The sequence below is a fragment of the Salmo salar genome, chromosome 27 (genome assembly GCF_965601325.2).
Source record: "Salmo salar chromosome 27, fSalSal1, whole genome shotgun sequence".
Lineage (NCBI taxonomy): Eukaryota > Metazoa > Chordata > Actinopteri > Salmoniformes > Salmonidae > Salmo > Salmo salar.
This window is the reverse complement of record NC_138317.1, coordinates 18,489,223-18,505,937: the sequence shown is the minus strand read 5'-3', so window position 1 is coordinate 18,505,937 and position 16,715 is coordinate 18,489,223. Positions and strand designations below refer to the sequence as shown.

The following is a 16,715-nucleotide window of genomic DNA, read 5'->3' as shown; positions in this document are numbered from 1 at the left end:
GTCACAGAATGAATCTTAGCAGCTAGCAGAATTAGCTCAGTTGGGAGAGCGTTAGACTGAAGAGCTGAAGGTCCCTGGTTAGATCCCGGGTTTCGGCATATGATGTTGTTCCTTCTTTATGTTCTGCTTTGGCTTTAAGGAAAGTGCCCACAGCTGTGTTTGTGGGCCTGAATCGTTTGTGCTACGCTGCTCCTGTGAATGTAAGTAATGTGTTTCTTTTTCATGTGAAATTGTCACCTCAGTCTCACATGAAAGTTGCTTATGATTGTTACATGACAGTAGGTTGTCATAAGAGAAAGATGCATGAAGTGTGAACTGGAGCTTTCTTGGATCCTCAAAAAGACTGTGTTTTGGAGAATGTGGGCATGGATCCCACTACCTCTCGCATGCTAAGCAAGCACTCTACCATTTGAGCTAATTCCCCAGTTGGGTAGAAATGCCACTATGAGCAACCAAGAGGGTCCAGTCTTGTCCGGCTATGCTGTTGGTGGACTTGTTAGTGTACACGCCAGCACTTGCAGATGCTCGGTGCATCTCAACAATTGTGCTGCATTGCCAGCGGCCGGTTAGCTCAGTTGGTTGGAGCGTGGTGCTAATAACGCCAAGGTCGTGGGTTCGATGCCCATACTGGCCATCAATTATGTTTTGAGTGTGAAAATTGTGAGTCACTTGCATGTGTATCGTCATGAGTGTCACAGAATGAATCTTAGCAGCTAGCCGAATTAGCTCAGTTGGGAGAGCGTTAGACTGAAGATCTAAAGGTCCCTGGTTAGATCCCGGGTTTCGGCATATGATGTTGTTCCTTCTTTATGTTCTGCTTTGGCTTTAAGGAAAGTGCCCACAGCTGTGTTTGTGGGCCTGAATCGTTTGTGCTACGCTGCTCCTGTGAATGTAAGTAATGTGTTTCTTTTTCATGTGAAATTGTCACCTCAGTCTCACATGAAAGTTGCTTATGATTGTTACATGACAGTAGGTTGTCATAAGAGAAAGATGCATGAAGTGTGAACTGGAGCTTTCTTGGATCCTCAAAAAGACTGTGTTTTGGAGAATGTGGGCATGGATCCCACTACCTCTCGCATGCTAAGCAAGCACTCTACCATTTGAGCTAATTCCCCAGTTGGGTAGAAATGCCACTATGAGCAACCAAGAGGGTCCAGTCTTGTCCGGCTATGCTGTTGGTGGACTTGTTAGTGTACACGCCAGCACTTGCAGATGCTCGGTCCATCTCAACAATTGTGCTGCATTGCTAGCGGCTGGTTAGCGCAGTTGGTTAGAGCGTGGTGCTAATAACGCCAAGGTCGTGGGTTCGATCCCCATAATGGCCATCAATTATGTTTTGAGTGTGAAAATTGTGAGTCACTTGCATGTGTTTCGTCATGAGTCTCACAGAATGAATCTTAGCAGCTAGCCGAAATAGCTCAGTTGGGAGAGCGTTAGACTGAAGATCTAAAGGTCCCTGGTTCGATCCCGGGTTTCGGCATATGATGTTGTCCCTTTTTCATGTTCTGCTTTGGCTTTAAGGAAAGTGCCCACAGCTGTGTTTGTGGGCCTGAATCGTTTGTGCTACGCTGCTCCTGTGAATGTAAGTAATGTGTTTCTTTTTCATGTGAAATTGTGACCTCAGTCTCACATGAAAGTTGCTTGTGATTGTTACATGACAGTAGGTTGTCATAAGAGAAAGATGCATGAAGTGTGAACTGGAGCTTTCTTGGATCCTCAAAAAGACTGTGTTTTTTGGAGAATGTGGGCATCGATCCCACTACCTCTCGCATGCTAAGCAAGAACTCTACCATTTGAGCTAATTCCCCAGTTGGGTAGAAATGCCACTATGAGCAACCAAGAGGGTCCAGTCTTGTCCGGCTATGCTGTTGGTGGACTTGTTAGTGTACACGCCAGCACTTGCAGATGCTCGGTGCATCTCAACAATTGTGCTGCATTGCCAGCGGCCGGTTAGCTCAGTTGGTTGGAGCGTGGTGCTAATAACGCCAAGGTCGTGGGTTCGATCCCCATACTGGCCATCAATTATGTTTTGAGTGTGAAAATTGTGAGTCACTTGCATGTGTATCGTCATGAGTGTCACAGAATGAATCTTAGCAGCTAGCAGAATTAGCTCAGTTGGGAGAGCGTTAGACTGAAGAGCTGAAGGTCCCTGGTTAGATCCCGGGTTTCGGCATATGATGTTGTTCCTTCTTTATGTTCTGCTTTGGCTTTAAGGAAAGTGCCCACAGCTGTGTTTGTGGGCCTGAATCGTTTGTGCTACGCTGCTCCTGTGAATGTAAGTAATGTGTTTCTTTTTCATGTGAAATTGTCACCTCAGTCTCACATGAAAGTTGCTTATGATTGTTACATGACAGTAGGTTGTCATAAGAGAAAGATGCATGAAGTGTGAACTGGAGCTTTCTTGGATCCTCAAAAAGACTGTGTTTTGGAGAATGTGGGCATGGATCCCACTACCTCTCGCATGCTAAGCAAGCACTCTACCATTTGAGCTAATTCCCCAGTTGGGTAGAAATGCCACTATGAGCAACCAAGAGGGTCCAGTCTTGTCCGGCTATGCTGTTGGTGGACTTGTTAGTGTACACGCCAGCACTTGCAGATGCTCGGTCCATCTCAACAATTGTGCTGCATTGCTAGCGGCTGGTTAGCGCAGTTGGTTAGAGCGTGGTGCTAATAACGCCAAGGTCGTGGGTTCGATCCCCATAATGGCCATCAATTATGTTTTGAGTGTGAAAATTGTGAGTCACTTGCATGTGTTTCGTCATGAGTCTCACAGAATGAATCTTAGCAGCTAGCCGAAATAGCTCAGTTGGGAGAGCGTTAGACTGAAGATCTAAAGGTCCCTGGTTCGATCCCGGGTTTCGGCATATGATGTTGTCCCTTTTTCATGTTCTGCTTTGGCTTTAAGGAAAGTGCCCACAGCTGTGTTTGTGGGCCTGAATCGTTTGTGCTACGCTGCTCCTGTGAATGTAAGTAATGTGTTTCTTTTTCATGTGAAATTGTGACCTCAGTCTCACATGAAAGTTGCTTGTGATTGTTACATGACAGTAGGTTGTCATAAGAGAAAGATGCATGAAGTGTGAACTGGAGCTTTCTTGGATCCTCAAAAAGACTGTGTTTTTTGGAGAATGTGGGCATCGATCCCACTACCTCTCGCATGCTAAGCAAGAACTCTACCATTTGAGCTAATTCCCCAGTTGGGTAGAAATGCCACTATGAGCAACCAAGAGGGTCCAGTCTTGTCCGGCTATGCTGTTGGTGGACTTGTTAGTGTACACGCCAGCACTTGCAGATGCTCGGTGCATCTCAACAATTGTGCTGCATTGCCAGCGGCCGGTTAGCTCAGTTGGTTGGAGCGTGGTGCTAATAACGCCAAGGTCGTGGGTTCGATCCCCATACTGGCCATCAATTATGTTTTGAGTGTGAAAATTGTGAGTCACTTGCATGTGTATCGTCATGAGTGTCACAGAATGAATCTTAGCAGCTAGCAGAATTAGCTCAGTTGGGAGAGCGTTAGACTGAAGAGCTGAAGGTCCCTGGTTAGATCCCGGGTTTCGGCATATGATGTTGTTCCTTCTTTATGTTCTGCTTTGGCTTTAAGGAAAGTGCCCACAGCTGTGTTTGTGGGCCTGAATCGTTTGTGCTACGCTGCTCCTGTGAATGTAAGTAATGTGTTTCTTTTTCATGTGAAATTGTCACCTCAGTCTCACATGAAAGTTGCTTATGATTGTTACATGACAGTAGGTTGTCATAAGAGAAAGATGCATGAAGTGTGAACTGGAGCTTTCTTGGATCCTCAAAAAGACTGTGTTTTGGAGAATGTGGGCATGGATCCCACTACCTCTCGCATGCTAAGCAAGCACTCTACCATTTGAGCTAATTCCCCAGTTGGGTAGAAATGCCACTATGAGCAACCAAGAGGGTCCAGTCTTGTCCGGCTATGCTGTTGGTGGACTTGTTAGTGTACACGCCAGCACTTGCAGATGCTCGGTCCATCTCAACAATTGTGCTGCATTGCTAGCGGCTGGTTAGCGCAGTTGGTTAGAGCGTGGTGCTAATAACGCCAAGGTCGTGGGTTCGATCCCCATAATGGCCATCAATTATGTTTTGAGTGTGAAAATTGTGAGTCACTTGCATGTGTTTCGTCATGAGTCTCACAGAATGAATCTTAGCAGCTAGCCGAAATAGCTCAGTTGGGAGAGCGTTAGACTGAAGATCTAAAGGTCCCTGGTTCGATCCCGGGTTTCGGCATATGATGTTGTCCCTTTTTCATGTTCTGCTTTGGCTTTAAGGAAAGTGCCCACAGCTGTGTTTGTGGGCCTGAATCGTTTGTGCTACGCTGCTCCTGTGAATGTAAGTAATGTGTTTCTTTTTCATGTGAAATTGTGACCTCAGTCTCACATGAAAGTTGCTTGTGATTGTTACATGACAGTAGGTTGTCATAAGAGAAAGATGCATGAAGTGTGAACTGGAGCTTTCTTGGATCCTCAAAAAGACTGTGTTTTTTGGAGAATGTGGGCATCGATCCCACTACCTCTCGCATGCTAAGCAAGAACTCTACCATTTGAGCTAATTCCCCAGTTGGGTAGAAATGCCACTATGAGCAACCAAGAGGGTCCAGTCTTGTCCGGCTATGCTGTTGGTGGACTTGTTAGTGTACACGCCAGCACTTGCAGATGCTCGGTGCATCTCAACAATTGTGCTGCATTGCCAGCGGCCGGTTAGCTCAGTTGGTTGGAGCGTGGTGCTAATAACGCCAAGGTCGTGGGTTCGATCCCCATACTGGCCATCAATTATGTTTTGAGTGTGAAAATTGTGAGTCACTTGCATGTGTATCGTCATGAGTGTCACAGAATGAATCTTAGCAGCTAGCAGAATTAGCTCAGTTGGGAGAGCGTTAGACTGAAGAGCTGAAGGTCCCTGGTTAGATCCCGGGTTTCGGCATATGATGTTGTTCCTTCTTTATGTTCTGCTTTGGCTTTAAGGAAAGTGCCCACAGCTGTGTTTGTGGGCCTGAATCGTTTGTGCTACGCTGCTCCTGTGAATGTAAGTAATGTGTTTCTTTTTCATGTGAAATTGTCACCTCAGTCTCACATGAAAGTTGCTTATGATTGTTACATGACAGTAGGTTGTCATAAGAGAAAGATGCATGAAGTGTGAACTGGAGCTTTCTTGGATCCTCAAAAAGACTGTGTTTTGGAGAATGTGGGCATGGATCCCACTACCTCTCGCATGCTAAGCAAGCACTCTACCATTTGAGCTAATTCCCCAGTTGGGTAGAAATGCCACTATGAGCAACCAAGAGGGTCCAGTCTTGTCCGGCTATGCTGTTGGTGGACTTGTTAGTGTACACGCCAGCACTTGCAGATGCTCGGTGCATCTCAACAATTGTGCTGCATTGCCAGCGGCCGGTTAGCTCAGTTGGTTGGAGCGTGGTGCTAATAACGCCAAGGTCGTGGGTTCGATCCCCATACTGGCCATCAATTATGTTTTGAGTGTGAAAATTGTGAGTCACTTGCATGTGTATCGTCATGAGTGTCACAGAATGAATCTTAGCAGCTAGCCGGAATAGCTCAGTTGGGAGAGCGTTACACTGAAGATCTAAAGGTCCCTGGTTCGTTCCAGGGTTTCGGCATATGATGTTGTCCCTTCTTCATGTTCTGCTTTGGCTTTAAGGAAAGTGCCCACAGCTGTGTTTGTGGGCCTGAATCGTTTGTGCTACGCTGCTCCTGTGAATGTAAGTAATGTGTTTCTTTTTCATGTGAAATTGTCACCTCAGTCTCACATGAAAGTTGCTTATGATTGTTACATGACAGTAGGTTGTCATAAGAGAAAGATGCATGAAGTGTGAACTGGAGCTTTCTTGGATCCTCAAAAAGACTGTGTTTTGGAGAATGTGGGCATGGATCCCACTACCTCTCGCATGCTAAGCAAGCACTCTACCATTTGAGCTAATTCCCCAGTTGGGTAGAAATGCCACTATGAGCAACCAAGAGGGTCCAGTCTTGTCCGGCTATGCTGTTGGTGGACTTGTTAGTGTACACGCCAGCACTTGCAGATGCTCGGTGCATCTCAACAATTGTGCTGCATTGCCAGCGGCCGGTTAGCTCAGTTGGTTGGAGCGTGGTGCTAATAACGCCAAGGTCGTGGGTTCGATCCCCATAATGGCCATCAATTATGTTTTGAGTGTGAAAATTGTGAGTCACTTGCATGTGTTTCGTCATGAGTCTCACAGAATGAATCTTAGCAGCTAGCCGAAATAGCTCAGTTGGGAGAGCGTTAGACTGAAGATCTAAAGGTCCCTGGTTCGCTCCCGGGTTTCGGCATATGATGTTGTCCCTTTTTTCATGTTCTGCTTTGGCTTTAAGGAAAGTGCCCACAGCTGTGTTTGTGGGCCTGAATCGTTTGTGCTACGCTGCTCCTGTGAATGTAAGTAATGTGTTTCTCTTTCATGTGAAATTGTCACCTCAGTCTCACATGAAAGTTGCTTATCATTGTTACATGACAGTAGGTTGTCATAAGAGAAAGATGCATGAAGTGTGAACTGGAGCTTTCTTTGATCCTCAAAAAGACTGTTTTGGAGAATGTGGGCATGGATCCCACTACCTCTCGCATGCTAAGCAAGCACTCTACCATTTGAGCTAATTCCCCAGTTGGGTAGAAATGCCACTATGAGCAACCAAGAGGGTCCAGTCTTGTCCGGCTATGCTGTTGGTGGACTTGTTAGTGTACACGCCAGCACTTGCAGATGCTCGGTGCATCTCAACAATTGTGCTGCATTGCTAGCGGCTGGTTAGCGCAGTTGGTTAGAGCGTGGTGCTTATAACGCCAAGGTCGTGGGTTCGATCCCCATACTGGCTATCAATTATGTTTTGAGTGTGAAAATTGTGAGTCACTTGCATGTGTTTCATCATGAGTCTCACAGAATGAATCTTAGCAGCTAGCCGAAATAGCTCAGTAGGGAGAGCGTTAGACTGAAGATCTAAAGGTCCCTGGTTCGATCCCGGGTTTCGGCATAAGATGTTGTCCCTTTTTCATGTTCTGCTTTGGCTTTAAGGAAAGTGCCCACAGCTGTGTTTGTGGGCCTGAATCGTTTGTGCTACGCTGCTCCTGTGAATGTAAGTAATGTGTTTCTTTTTCATGTGAAATTGTGACCTCAGTCTCACATGAAAGTTGCTTGTGATTGTTACATGACAGTAGGTTGTCATAAGAGAAAGATGCATGAAGTGTGAACTGGAGCTTTCTTGGATCCTCAAAAAGACTGTGTTTTTTGGAGAATGTGGGCATCGATCCCACTACCTCTCGCATGCTAAGCAAGAACTCTACCATTTGAGCTAATTCCCCAGTTGGGTAGAAATGCCACTATGAGCAACCAAGAGGGTCCAGTCTTGTCCGGCTATGCTGTTGGTGGACTTGTTAGTGTACACGCCAGCACTTGCAGATGCTCGGTGCATCTCAACAATTGTGCTGCATTGCTAGCGGCTGGTTAGCGCAGTTGGTTAGAGCGTGGTGCTAATAACGCCAAGGTCGTGGGTTCGATCCCCATAATGGCTATCAATTATGTTTTGAGTGTGAAAATTGTGAGTCACTTGCATGTGTTTCGTCATGAGTCTCACAGAATGAATCTTAGCAGCTAGCCGAAATAGCTCAGTTGGGAGAGCGTTAGACTGAAGATCTAAAGGTCCCTGGTTCGATCCTGGGTTTCGGCATATGATGTTGTCCCTTTTACATGTTCTGCTTTGGCTTTAAGGAAAGTGCCCACAGCTGTGTTTGTGGGCCTGAATCGTTTGTGCTACGCTGCTCCTGTGAATGTAAGTAATGTGTTTCTTTTTCATGTGAAATTGTGACCTCAGTCTCACATGAAAGTTGCTTGTGATTGTTACATGACAGTAGGTTGTCATAAGAGAAACATGCATGAAGTGTGAACTTGAGCTTTCTTGGATCCTCAAAAAGACTGTGTTTTTGGAAAATGTGGGCATCGATCCCACTACCTCTCGCATGCTAAGCAAGCACTCTACCATTTGAGCTAATTCCCCAGTTGGGTTGAAATGCCACTATGAGCAACCAAGAGGGTCCAGTCTTGTCCGGCTATGCTGTTGGTGGACTTGTTAGTGTACACGCCAGCACTTGCAGATGCTCGGTGCATCTCAACAATTGTGCTGCATTGCCAGCGGCCGGTTAGCTCAGTTGGTTGGAGCGTGGTGCTAATAACGCCAAGGTCGTGGGTTCGATCCACATACTGGCCATCAATTATGTTTTGAGTGTGAAAATTGTGAGTCACTTGCATGTGTATCGTCATGAGTCTCACAGAATGAATATTAGCAGCTAGCCGAAATAGCTCAGTTGGGAGAGCGTTAGACTGAAGATCTAAAGGTCCCTGGTTCGATCCCGGGTTTCGGCATATGATGTTGTCCCTTTTTCATGTTCTGCTTTGGCTTTAAGGAAAGTGCCCACAGCTGTGTTTGTGGGCCTGAATCGTTTGTGCTACGCTGCTCCTGTGAATGTAAGTAATGTGTTTCTCTTTCATGTGAAATTGTCACCTCAGTCTCACATGAAAGTTGCTTATCATTGTTACATGACAGTAGGTTGTCATAAGAGAAAGATGCATGAAGTGTGAACTGGAGCTTTCTTTGATCCTCAAAAAGACTGTTTTGGAGAATGTGGGCATGGATCCCACTACCTCTCGCATGCTAAGCAAGCACTCTACCATTTGAGCTAATTCCCCAGTTGGGTAGAAATGCCACTATGAGCAACCAAGAGGGTCCAGTCTTGTCCGGCTATGCTGTTGGTGGACTTGTTAGTGTACACGCCAGCACTTGCAGATGCTCGGTGCATCTCAACAATTGTGCTGCATTGCTAGCGGCTGGTTAGCGCAGTTGGTTAGAGCGTGGTGCTTATAACGCCAAGGTCGTGGGTTCGATCCCCATACTGGCTATCAATTATGTTTTGAGTGTGAAAATTGTGAGTCACTTGCATGTGTTTCATCATGAGTCTCACAGAATGAATCTTAGCAGCTAGCCGAAATAGCTCAGTAGGGAGAGCGTTAGACTGAAGATCTAAAGGTCCCTGGTTCGATCCCGGGTTTCGGCATAAGATGTTGTCCCTTTTTCATGTTCTGCTTTGGCTTTAAGGAAAGTGCCCACAGCTGTGTTTGTGGGCCTGAATCGTTTGTGCTACGCTGCTCCTGTGAATGTAAGTAATGTGTTTCTTTTTCATGTGAAATTGTGACCTCAGTCTCACATGAAAGTTGCTTGTGATTGTTACATGACAGTAGGTTGTCATAAGAGAAAGATGCATGAAGTGTGAACTGGAGCTTTCTTGGATCCTCAAAAAGACTGTGTTTTTTGGAGAATGTGGGCATCGATCCCACTACCTCTCGCATGCTAAGCAAGAACTCTACCATTTGAGCTAATTCCCCAGTTGGGTAGAAATGCCACTATGAGCAACCAAGAGGGTCCAGTCTTGTCCGGCTATGCTGTTGGTGGACTTGTTAGTGTACACGCCAGCACTTGCAGATGCTCGGTGCATCTCAACAATTGTGCTGCATTGCTAGCGGCTGGTTAGCGCAGTTGGTTAGAGCGTGGTGCTAATAACGCCAAGGTCGTGGGTTCGATCCCCATAATGGCTATCAATTATGTTTTGAGTGTGAAAATTGTGAGTCACTTGCATGTGTTTCGTCATGAGTCTCACAGAATGAATCTTAGCAGCTAGCCGAAATAGCTCAGTTGGGAGAGCGTTAGACTGAAGATCTAAAGGTCCCTGGTTCGATCCTGGGTTTCGGCATATGATGTTGTCCCTTTTACATGTTCTGCTTTGGCTTTAAGGAAAGTGCCCACAGCTGTGTTTGTGGGCCTGAATCGTTTGTGCTACGCTGCTCCTGTGAATGTAAGTAATGTGTTTCTTTTTCATGTGAAATTGTGACCTCAGTCTCACATGAAAGTTGCTTGTGATTGTTACATGACAGTAGGTTGTCATAAGAGAAACATGCATGAAGTGTGAACTTGAGCTTTCTTGGATCCTCAAAAAGACTGTGTTTTTGGAAAATGTGGGCATCGATCCCACTACCTCTCGCATGCTAAGCAAGCACTCTACCATTTGAGCTAATTCCCCAGTTGGGTTGAAATGCCACTATGAGCAACCAAGAGGGTCCAGTCTTGTCCGGCTATGCTGTTGGTGGACTTGTTAGTGTACACGCCAGCACTTGCAGATGCTCGGTGCATCTCAACAATTGTGCTGCATTGCCAGCGGCCGGTTAGCTCAGTTGGTTGGAGCGTGGTGCTAATAACGCCAAGGTCGTGGGTTCGATCCACATACTGGCCATCAATTATGTTTTGAGTGTGAAAATTGTGAGTCACTTGCATGTGTATCGTCATGAGTCTCACAGAATGAATATTAGCAGCTAGCCGAAATAGCTCAGTTGGGAGAGCGTTAGACTGAAGATCTAAAGGTCCCTGGTTCGATCCCGGGTTTCGGCATATGATGTTGTCCCTTTTTCATGTTCTGCTTTGGCTTTAAGGAAAGTGCCCACAGCTGTGTTTGTGGGCCTGAATCGTTTGTGCTACGCTGCTCCTGTGAATGTAAGTAATGTGTTTCTCTTTCATGTGAAATTGTCACCTCAGTCTCACATGAAAGTTGCTTATCATTGTTACATGACAGTAGGTTGTCATAAGAGAAAGATGCATGAAGTGTGAACTGGAGCTTTCTTGGATCCTCAAAAAGACTGTGTTTTGGAGAATGTGGGCATGGATCCCACTACCTCTCGCATGCTAAGCAAGCACTCTACCATTTGAGCTAATTCCCCAGTTGGGTAGAAATGCCACTATGAGCAACCAAGAGGGTCCAGTCTTGTCCGGCTATGCTGTTGGTGGACTTGATAGTGTACACGCCAGCACTTGCAGATGCTCGGTACATCTCAACAATTGTGCTGCATTACCAGCGGCCGGTTAGCTCAGTTGGTTGGAGCGTGGTGCTAATAACGCCAAGGTCGTGGGTTCGATCCCCATACTGGCCATCAATTATGTTTTGAGTGTGAAAATTGTGAGTCACTTGCATGTGTATCGTCATGAGTGTCACAGAATGAATCTTAGCAGCTAGCCGAAATAGCTCAGTTGGGAGAGCGTTAGACTGAAGATCTAAAGGTCCCTGGTTCGATCCCGGTTTTCGGCATATGATGTTGTCCCTTCTTCATGTTCTGCTTTGGCTTTAAGGAAAGTGCCCACAGCTGTGTTTGTGGGCCTGAATCGTTTGTGCTACGCTGCTCCTGTGAATGTAAGTAATGTGTTTCTTTTTCATGTGAAATTGTGACCTCAGTCTCACATGAAAGTTGCTTATGATTGTTACATGACAGTAGGTTTTTCATAAGAGAAATATGCATGAAGTGTGAACTGGAGCTTTCTTGGATCCTCAAAAAGACTGTGTTTTGGAGAATGTGGGCATGAATCCCACTACCTCTCGCATGCTAAGCAAGCACTCTACCATTTGAGCTAATTCCCCAGTTGGGTTGAAATGCCACTATGAGCAACCAAGAGGGTCCAGTCTTGTCCGGCTATGCTGTTGGTGGACTTGTTAGTGTACACGCCAGCACTTGCAGATGCTCGGTGCATCTCAACAATTGTGCTGCATTGCCAGCGGCCGGTTAGCTCAGTTGGTTGGAGCGTGGTGCTAATAACGCCCAGGTCGTGGGTTCGATCCCCATACTGGCCATCAATTATGTTTTGAGTGTGAAAATTGTGAGTCACTTGCATGTGTATCGTCATGAGTGTCACAGAATGAATCTTAGCAGCTAGCCGAATTAGCTCAGTTGGGAGAGCGTTAGACTGAAGATCTGAAGGTCCCTGTTTAGATCCCGGGTTTCGGCATATGATGTTGTTCCTTCTTTATGTTCTGCTTTGGCTTTAAGGAAAGTGCCCACAGCTGTGTTTGTGGGCCTGAATCGTTTGTGCTACGCTGCTCCTGTGAATGTAAGTAATGTGTTTCTTTTTCATGTGAAATTGTCACCTCAGTCTCACATGAAAGTTGCTTATGATTGTTACATGACAGTAGGTTGTCATAAGAGAAAGATGCATGAAGTGTGAACTGGAGCTTTCTTGGATCCTCAAAAAGACTGTGTTTTGGAGAATGTGGGCATGGATCCCACTACCTCTCGCATGCTAAGCAAGCACTCTACCATTTGAGCTAATTCCCCAGTTGGGTAGAAATGCCACTATGAGCAACCAAGAGGGTCCAGTCTTGTCCGGCTATGCTGTTGGTGGACTTGTTAGTGTACACGCCAGCACTTGCAGATGCTCGGTGCATCTCAACAATTGTGCTGCATTGCCAGCGGCCGGTTAGCTCAGTTGGTTGGAGCGTGGTGCTAATAACGCCAAGGTCGTGGGTTCGATCCCCATACTGGCCATCAATTATGTTTTGAGTGTGAAAATTGTGAGTCACTTGCATGTGTATCGTCATGAGTGTCACAGAATGAATCTTAGCAGCTAGCCGAAATAGCTCAGTTGGGAGAGTGTTAGACTGAAGATCTAAAGGTCCCTGGTTCGATCCCGGTTTTCGGCATATGATGTTGTCCCTTCTTCATTTTCTGCTTTGGCTTTAAGGAAAGTGCCCACAGCTGTGTTTGTGGGCCTGAATCGTTTGTGCTACGCTGCTCCTGTGAATGTAAGTAATGTGTTTCTTTTTCATGTGAAATTGTGACCTCAGTCTCACATGAAAGTTGCTTATGATTGTTACATGACAGTAGGTTGTCATAAGAGAAAGATGCATGAAGTGTGAACTGGAGCTTTCTTGGATCCTCAAAAAGACTGTGTATTGGAGAATGTGGGCATGGATCCCACTACCTCTCGCATGCTAAGCATGCACTCTACCATTTGAGCTAATTCCCCAGTTGGGTAGAAACGCCACTATGAGCAACCAAGAGGGTCCAGTCTTGTCCGGCTATGCTGTTGGTGGACTTGTTAGTTAGAGTACACGCCAGCACTTGCAGATGCTCGGTGCATCTCAACAATTGTGCTGCGCAGCTAGCGGCCGGTTAGCTCAGTTGGTTAGAGCGTGGTGCTAATAACGCCAAGGTCGTGTGTTCGATCCCCATACTGGCCATCGATTATATTTTGAGTGTGATAATTGTGAGTCACTTGCATGTTATCGTCATGAGTGTCACAGAATGAATCTTAGCAGCTAGCCGAATTAGCTCAGTTGGGAGAGCGTTAGATTGAAGATCTAAATGTCCCTGGTTCGATCCAGGGTTTCAGCATTTGATGTGGTTCCTTCTTTATGTTCTGCTTTGGCTTTGAGGAAAGTGCCCACAGCTCTGTTTGTGGGCCTGAATCGTGTGTGCTACGCTGCTCCTCTGAATGTAACTAATGTGTTTCTTTTTCATGTGAAATTGTGACCTCAGTCTCACATGAAAGTTGCTTGTGATTGTTACATGACAGTAGGTTGTCGTATGAGAAAGCTACATGAAGTGTGAACTGGAGCTTTCTTGGATCCTCAGAAAGAATGTGTTTTTGGAGAATGTGGGCATTGATCCCACTACCTCTCGCTTGCTAAGCAACCACTCTACCATTTGAGCTAATTCCCCATTTGGGTAGAAATGCCACTATGAGCAACCAAGAGGGTCCAGTCTTGTCCGGCTATGCTGTTGGTGGACTTGTTAGTGTACACACCAGCACTTGCAGATGCTCGGTGCATCTCAACAATTGTGCAGCGTAGCTAGTGGCCGGTTATCTCACTTGGTTAGAGCTTGGTGCTAATAACGCCAAGGTTGTGGGTTCGATCCCCATACTGGCCATCGATTATATTTTGATTGTGAAAATTGTGAGTCACCTGCATGTGTATCATCATGAGTGTCACAGAATGAATCTTAGCAGCTAGTGGAAATAGTTCAGTTGGGAGAGCGTTAGACTGAAGATCTAATGGTCCCTGGTTCGATCCTGGGTTTCAGCATTTGATGTTGTTCCTTCTTTATGTTCTGCTTTGGCTTTCAGGAAAGTGCCCACAGCTGTGTTTGTGGGCCTGAATCGTGTGTGCTACGCTGCTCCTGTGAATGTAAGTAATGTGTTTCTTTTTCATGTGAAATTGTGACCTCAGTCTCACATGAAAGTTGCTTGTGATTGTTACATGACAGTAGGTTGTCGTAAGAGAAAGATGCATGAAGTGTGAACTGGAGCTTTCTTGGATCCTCAAAAAGAAGATGTTTTTGGAGAATGTGGGTATCGATCCCACTACCTCTCGCATGCTAAGCAAGCACTCTACCATTTGAGATAATTCCCCAGTTGGGTAGAAATGCCACTATGAGCAACCAAGAGTCCAGTCTTGTCCGGCTATGCTGTTGGTGGACTTGTTAGTGTACACGCCAGCACTTGCAGATGCTCGGTGCATCTCAACAATTGTGCTGCATAGCTAGCAGCCGGTTAGCTCAGTTGGTTAGAGTGTGGTGATAATAATGCCAAGGTCGTGGGTTCGATCCCCATACTGGCCATCGACTATATTTTGAGTGTGAAAATTGTGAGTCACTTGCATGTGTATCGTCATGAGTGTCACAGAATGAATCTTAGCAGCTAGCTGAAATAGCTCAGTTGGGAGAGCGTTAGACTGAAGATCTAAAGTTCCCAGGTTTGATCCCGGGTTTCATCATTAGATGTTGTTCCTTCTTTATGTTCTGCTTTGGCTTTAAGGAAGGTGCCCACAGCTGTGTTTGTGGGCCTGAATCGTGTGTGCTACGCTGCTCCTGTGAATGTAAGTAATGTGTTTCTTTTTCATGTGAAATTGTGACCTCAGTCTCACATGAAAGTTGCTTGTGATTGTTACATGACAGTAGGTTTTCGTAAGAGAAAGATGCATGAAGTGTGAACTGGAGCTTTCTTGGATCCTCAAAAAGAATATGTTTTTGGAGAATGCGGGCATCGATCCCACTACCTCTCGCTGCTAAGCAAGCACTCTACCATTTGAGCTAATTCCCCAGTTGGATAGAAATGCCACTATGAGCAACCAAGAGGGTCCAGTCTTGTCCGGCTATGCTGTTGGTGGACTTGTTAGTGTACACGCCAGCACTTGCAGATGCTCGGTGCATCTCAACAATTGTGCTGCGTAGCTATCTGCCGGTTAGCTCAGTTGGTTAGAGCGTGGTGCTAATAACGCCAAGGTCGTGGGTTCGATCCCCATACTGGCCAAAGATTATATTTTGAGTGTGAAATTTGTGAGTCACTTGCATGTGTATCGTCATGAGTGTCACAGAATGAATCTTAGCAGCTAGCGGAAATAGCTCAGTTGGGAGAGCGTTAGACTGAAGATCTAAATGTCCCTGGTTCGATCCAGGGTTTCAGCATTTGATGTTGTTCCTTATTTATGTTCTGCTTTGGCTTTAAGGAAAGTGCCCACAGCTCTGTTTGTGGGCCTGAATCGTGTGTGCTACGCTGCTCCTCTCAATGTAAGTAATGTGTTTCTTTTTCATGTGAAATTGTGACCTCAGTCTCACATGAAAGTTGCATTTGATTGTTACATGACAGTAGGTTGTCGTAAGAGAAAGATGCATGAAGTGTGAACAGGAGCTTTCTTGGATCCTCAAAAAGTATGTGTTTTTGGAGAATGTGGGCATCGATCCCACTACCTCTCGCATGCTAAGCAAGCAATCTACCATTTGAGCTAATTCCACCGTTTGGGTAAAAACGCCACTATGAGCAACCAAGAGGGTCCAGTCTTGTCCGGCTATGCTGTTGGTGGACTTGTTAGTGTACACGCCAGCACTTGCAGATGCTCGGTGCATCTCAACAATTGTGCTGCGTAGCTCGCGGCCGGTTAGCTCAGTTGGTTAGAGCGTGGTGCTAATAATGCCAAGGTCGTGGGTTTGATCCCCATACTGGCCATCGATTATATTTTGAGTGTGAAATTTGTGAGTCACTTGCATGTGTATCGTCATGAGTGTCACAGAATGAATCTTAGCAGCTAGCTGAAATAGCTCAGTTGGGAGAGCGTTAGACTGAAGATCTAAAGGTCCCAGGTTTGATCCCGGGTTTCGTCATTAGATGTTGTTCCTTCTTTATGTTCTGCTTTGGCTTTAAGGAAGGTGCCCACAGCTGTGTTTGTGGGCCTGAATCGTGTGTGCTACGCTGCTCCTGTGAATGTAAGTAATGTGTTTCTTTTTCATGTGAAATTGTGACCTCAGTCTCACATGAAAGTTGCTTGTGATTGTTACATGACAGTAGGTTTTCGTAAGAGAAAGATGCATGAAGTGTGAACTGGAGCTTTCTTGGATCCTCAAAAAGAATATGTTTTTGGAGAATGCGGGCATCGATCCCACTACCTCTCGCTGCTAAGCAAGCACTCTACCATTTAAGCTAATTCCCCAGTTGGATAGAAATGCCACTATGAGCAACCAAGAGGGTCCAGTCTTGTCCGGCTATGCTGTTGGTGGACTTGTTAGTGTACACGCCAGCACTTGCAGATGCTCGGTGCATCTCAACAATTGTGCTGCGTAGCTATCTGCCGGTTAGCTCAGTTGGTTAGAGCGTGGTGCTAATAACGCCAAGGTCCTGGGTTCGATCCCCATACTGGCCAAAGATTATATTTTGAGAGTGAAAATTGTGAGTCACTTGCATGTGTATCGTCATGAGTGTCACAGAATGAATCTTAGCAGCTTGCGGAAATAGCTCAGTTGGGAGAGCGTTAGACTGAAGATCTAAATGTCCCTGGTTCGATCCAGGGTTTCTGCATTTGATGTTGTTCCGTCT

General features: G+C 45.9%; 45 non-coding genes across 45 annotated transcripts; all 45 read left to right on the top strand.

The window, feature by feature from the left end:
* Positions 1–560: 560 nt before the first annotated feature.
* Positions 561–634, top strand: trnai-aau (transfer RNA isoleucine (anticodon AAU)). The gene has a single exon. It is a non-coding gene; the product is annotated as a tRNA-Ile (tRNA).
* Positions 635–716: 82 nt separating this feature from the next.
* On the top strand, positions 717–789 carry trnaf-gaa (transfer RNA phenylalanine (anticodon GAA)). The gene has a single exon. It is a non-coding gene; the product is annotated as a tRNA-Phe (tRNA).
* Positions 790–1,251: 462 nt separating this feature from the next.
* Positions 1,252–1,325, top strand: trnai-aau (transfer RNA isoleucine (anticodon AAU)). The gene has a single exon. It is a non-coding gene; the product is annotated as a tRNA-Ile (tRNA).
* Positions 1,326–1,407: 82 nt separating this feature from the next.
* On the top strand, positions 1,408–1,480 carry trnaf-gaa (transfer RNA phenylalanine (anticodon GAA)). Its single transcript has one exon. It is a non-coding gene; the product is annotated as a tRNA-Phe (tRNA).
* A 464-nt stretch (positions 1,481–1,944) lies between these two features.
* On the top strand, positions 1,945–2,018 carry trnai-aau (transfer RNA isoleucine (anticodon AAU)). The gene has a single exon. It is a non-coding gene; the product is annotated as a tRNA-Ile (tRNA).
* Positions 2,019–2,635: 617 nt separating this feature from the next.
* trnai-aau (transfer RNA isoleucine (anticodon AAU)) lies at positions 2,636–2,709 on the top strand. Its single transcript has one exon. It is a non-coding gene; the product is annotated as a tRNA-Ile (tRNA).
* Positions 2,710–2,791: 82 nt separating this feature from the next.
* Positions 2,792–2,864, top strand: trnaf-gaa (transfer RNA phenylalanine (anticodon GAA)). Its single transcript has one exon. It is a non-coding gene; the product is annotated as a tRNA-Phe (tRNA).
* A 464-nt stretch (positions 2,865–3,328) lies between these two features.
* On the top strand, positions 3,329–3,402 carry trnai-aau (transfer RNA isoleucine (anticodon AAU)). The gene has a single exon. It is a non-coding gene; the product is annotated as a tRNA-Ile (tRNA).
* Positions 3,403–4,019: 617 nt separating this feature from the next.
* On the top strand, positions 4,020–4,093 carry trnai-aau (transfer RNA isoleucine (anticodon AAU)). Its single transcript has one exon. It is a non-coding gene; the product is annotated as a tRNA-Ile (tRNA).
* Positions 4,094–4,175: 82 nt separating this feature from the next.
* On the top strand, positions 4,176–4,248 carry trnaf-gaa (transfer RNA phenylalanine (anticodon GAA)). The gene has a single exon. It is a non-coding gene; the product is annotated as a tRNA-Phe (tRNA).
* A 464-nt stretch (positions 4,249–4,712) lies between these two features.
* Positions 4,713–4,786, top strand: trnai-aau (transfer RNA isoleucine (anticodon AAU)). Its single transcript has one exon. It is a non-coding gene; the product is annotated as a tRNA-Ile (tRNA).
* Positions 4,787–5,403: 617 nt separating this feature from the next.
* On the top strand, positions 5,404–5,477 carry trnai-aau (transfer RNA isoleucine (anticodon AAU)). Its single transcript has one exon. It is a non-coding gene; the product is annotated as a tRNA-Ile (tRNA).
* Positions 5,478–5,559: 82 nt separating this feature from the next.
* trnaf-gaa (transfer RNA phenylalanine (anticodon GAA)) lies at positions 5,560–5,632 on the top strand. Its single transcript has one exon. It is a non-coding gene; the product is annotated as a tRNA-Phe (tRNA).
* A 462-nt stretch (positions 5,633–6,094) lies between these two features.
* Positions 6,095–6,168, top strand: trnai-aau (transfer RNA isoleucine (anticodon AAU)). The gene has a single exon. It is a non-coding gene; the product is annotated as a tRNA-Ile (tRNA).
* An 82-nt stretch (positions 6,169–6,250) lies between these two features.
* On the top strand, positions 6,251–6,323 carry trnaf-gaa (transfer RNA phenylalanine (anticodon GAA)). Its single transcript has one exon. It is a non-coding gene; the product is annotated as a tRNA-Phe (tRNA).
* A 461-nt stretch (positions 6,324–6,784) lies between these two features.
* trnai-aau (transfer RNA isoleucine (anticodon AAU)) lies at positions 6,785–6,858 on the top strand. The gene has a single exon. It is a non-coding gene; the product is annotated as a tRNA-Ile (tRNA).
* An 82-nt stretch (positions 6,859–6,940) lies between these two features.
* On the top strand, positions 6,941–7,013 carry trnaf-gaa (transfer RNA phenylalanine (anticodon GAA)). The gene has a single exon. It is a non-coding gene; the product is annotated as a tRNA-Phe (tRNA).
* Positions 7,014–7,477: 464 nt separating this feature from the next.
* trnai-aau (transfer RNA isoleucine (anticodon AAU)) lies at positions 7,478–7,551 on the top strand. The gene has a single exon. It is a non-coding gene; the product is annotated as a tRNA-Ile (tRNA).
* An 82-nt stretch (positions 7,552–7,633) lies between these two features.
* Positions 7,634–7,706, top strand: trnaf-gaa (transfer RNA phenylalanine (anticodon GAA)). The gene has a single exon. It is a non-coding gene; the product is annotated as a tRNA-Phe (tRNA).
* Positions 7,707–8,169: 463 nt separating this feature from the next.
* On the top strand, positions 8,170–8,243 carry trnai-aau (transfer RNA isoleucine (anticodon AAU)). Its single transcript has one exon. It is a non-coding gene; the product is annotated as a tRNA-Ile (tRNA).
* Positions 8,244–8,325: 82 nt separating this feature from the next.
* trnaf-gaa (transfer RNA phenylalanine (anticodon GAA)) lies at positions 8,326–8,398 on the top strand. The gene has a single exon. It is a non-coding gene; the product is annotated as a tRNA-Phe (tRNA).
* Positions 8,399–8,858: 460 nt separating this feature from the next.
* trnai-aau (transfer RNA isoleucine (anticodon AAU)) lies at positions 8,859–8,932 on the top strand. Its single transcript has one exon. It is a non-coding gene; the product is annotated as a tRNA-Ile (tRNA).
* Positions 8,933–9,014: 82 nt separating this feature from the next.
* trnaf-gaa (transfer RNA phenylalanine (anticodon GAA)) lies at positions 9,015–9,087 on the top strand. Its single transcript has one exon. It is a non-coding gene; the product is annotated as a tRNA-Phe (tRNA).
* Positions 9,088–9,551: 464 nt separating this feature from the next.
* trnai-aau (transfer RNA isoleucine (anticodon AAU)) lies at positions 9,552–9,625 on the top strand. Its single transcript has one exon. It is a non-coding gene; the product is annotated as a tRNA-Ile (tRNA).
* Positions 9,626–9,707: 82 nt separating this feature from the next.
* On the top strand, positions 9,708–9,780 carry trnaf-gaa (transfer RNA phenylalanine (anticodon GAA)). The gene has a single exon. It is a non-coding gene; the product is annotated as a tRNA-Phe (tRNA).
* Positions 9,781–10,243: 463 nt separating this feature from the next.
* Positions 10,244–10,317, top strand: trnai-aau (transfer RNA isoleucine (anticodon AAU)). The gene has a single exon. It is a non-coding gene; the product is annotated as a tRNA-Ile (tRNA).
* Positions 10,318–10,399: 82 nt separating this feature from the next.
* On the top strand, positions 10,400–10,472 carry trnaf-gaa (transfer RNA phenylalanine (anticodon GAA)). The gene has a single exon. It is a non-coding gene; the product is annotated as a tRNA-Phe (tRNA).
* A 462-nt stretch (positions 10,473–10,934) lies between these two features.
* trnai-aau (transfer RNA isoleucine (anticodon AAU)) lies at positions 10,935–11,008 on the top strand. Its single transcript has one exon. It is a non-coding gene; the product is annotated as a tRNA-Ile (tRNA).
* An 82-nt stretch (positions 11,009–11,090) lies between these two features.
* trnaf-gaa (transfer RNA phenylalanine (anticodon GAA)) lies at positions 11,091–11,163 on the top strand. The gene has a single exon. It is a non-coding gene; the product is annotated as a tRNA-Phe (tRNA).
* A 463-nt stretch (positions 11,164–11,626) lies between these two features.
* On the top strand, positions 11,627–11,700 carry trnai-aau (transfer RNA isoleucine (anticodon AAU)). Its single transcript has one exon. It is a non-coding gene; the product is annotated as a tRNA-Ile (tRNA).
* Positions 11,701–11,782: 82 nt separating this feature from the next.
* On the top strand, positions 11,783–11,855 carry trnaf-gaa (transfer RNA phenylalanine (anticodon GAA)). The gene has a single exon. It is a non-coding gene; the product is annotated as a tRNA-Phe (tRNA).
* Positions 11,856–12,317: 462 nt separating this feature from the next.
* On the top strand, positions 12,318–12,391 carry trnai-aau (transfer RNA isoleucine (anticodon AAU)). Its single transcript has one exon. It is a non-coding gene; the product is annotated as a tRNA-Ile (tRNA).
* An 82-nt stretch (positions 12,392–12,473) lies between these two features.
* On the top strand, positions 12,474–12,546 carry trnaf-gaa (transfer RNA phenylalanine (anticodon GAA)). Its single transcript has one exon. It is a non-coding gene; the product is annotated as a tRNA-Phe (tRNA).
* Positions 12,547–13,012: 466 nt separating this feature from the next.
* On the top strand, positions 13,013–13,086 carry trnai-aau (transfer RNA isoleucine (anticodon AAU)). Its single transcript has one exon. It is a non-coding gene; the product is annotated as a tRNA-Ile (tRNA).
* An 81-nt stretch (positions 13,087–13,167) lies between these two features.
* Positions 13,168–13,240, top strand: trnaf-gaa (transfer RNA phenylalanine (anticodon GAA)). Its single transcript has one exon. It is a non-coding gene; the product is annotated as a tRNA-Phe (tRNA).
* Positions 13,241–13,703: 463 nt separating this feature from the next.
* On the top strand, positions 13,704–13,777 carry trnai-aau (transfer RNA isoleucine (anticodon AAU)). Its single transcript has one exon. It is a non-coding gene; the product is annotated as a tRNA-Ile (tRNA).
* Positions 13,778–13,855: 78 nt separating this feature from the next.
* On the top strand, positions 13,856–13,932 carry trnaf-gaa (transfer RNA phenylalanine (anticodon GAA)). The gene has a single exon. It is a non-coding gene; the product is annotated as a tRNA-Phe (tRNA).
* Positions 13,933–14,393: 461 nt separating this feature from the next.
* Positions 14,394–14,467, top strand: trnai-aau (transfer RNA isoleucine (anticodon AAU)). Its single transcript has one exon. It is a non-coding gene; the product is annotated as a tRNA-Ile (tRNA).
* An 82-nt stretch (positions 14,468–14,549) lies between these two features.
* On the top strand, positions 14,550–14,622 carry trnaf-gaa (transfer RNA phenylalanine (anticodon GAA)). Its single transcript has one exon. It is a non-coding gene; the product is annotated as a tRNA-Phe (tRNA).
* A 462-nt stretch (positions 14,623–15,084) lies between these two features.
* On the top strand, positions 15,085–15,158 carry trnai-aau (transfer RNA isoleucine (anticodon AAU)). Its single transcript has one exon. It is a non-coding gene; the product is annotated as a tRNA-Ile (tRNA).
* Positions 15,159–15,240: 82 nt separating this feature from the next.
* trnaf-gaa (transfer RNA phenylalanine (anticodon GAA)) lies at positions 15,241–15,313 on the top strand. The gene has a single exon. It is a non-coding gene; the product is annotated as a tRNA-Phe (tRNA).
* A 464-nt stretch (positions 15,314–15,777) lies between these two features.
* trnai-aau (transfer RNA isoleucine (anticodon AAU)) lies at positions 15,778–15,851 on the top strand. Its single transcript has one exon. It is a non-coding gene; the product is annotated as a tRNA-Ile (tRNA).
* An 82-nt stretch (positions 15,852–15,933) lies between these two features.
* Positions 15,934–16,006, top strand: trnaf-gaa (transfer RNA phenylalanine (anticodon GAA)). The gene has a single exon. It is a non-coding gene; the product is annotated as a tRNA-Phe (tRNA).
* Positions 16,007–16,468: 462 nt separating this feature from the next.
* trnai-aau (transfer RNA isoleucine (anticodon AAU)) lies at positions 16,469–16,542 on the top strand. Its single transcript has one exon. It is a non-coding gene; the product is annotated as a tRNA-Ile (tRNA).
* Positions 16,543–16,624: 82 nt separating this feature from the next.
* On the top strand, positions 16,625–16,697 carry trnaf-gaa (transfer RNA phenylalanine (anticodon GAA)). The gene has a single exon. It is a non-coding gene; the product is annotated as a tRNA-Phe (tRNA).
* The last annotated feature ends 18 nt before the right edge of the window (positions 16,698–16,715 follow it).